We start from the raw sequence: 212 nt of genomic DNA, 5'->3' as shown, positions 1-212 counted from the left end.
CAGCCCTTCAGGGGAAGAGGGGCTGGGGCGCTGGGGGGCGGCGTCGGGATGAGTGCAGAAGAGACGAGGCCTCTGGACAGCGGAGGAGGGGAGGGCGCCGAGACGCGGTGCCAGCTGCCGCGCACAGGGGCCCCGCGGCGGAGCCGAGCCGCGGGCACGCTCTGCCCAGTCGGGAGAGCTCGGGGAGCGGCGGGAGGGGCGGAGGGGCGCAG

The sequence above is a fragment of the Rhinopithecus bieti genome, unplaced genomic scaffold (genome assembly GCF_001698545.2).
Source record: "Rhinopithecus bieti isolate Rb0 unplaced genomic scaffold, ASM169854v2 scaffold_26302, whole genome shotgun sequence".
Classification (NCBI taxonomy): Eukaryota; Metazoa; Chordata; class Mammalia; order Primates; family Cercopithecidae; genus Rhinopithecus; species Rhinopithecus bieti.
Note: the sequence above shows the minus strand (reverse complement) of the source record.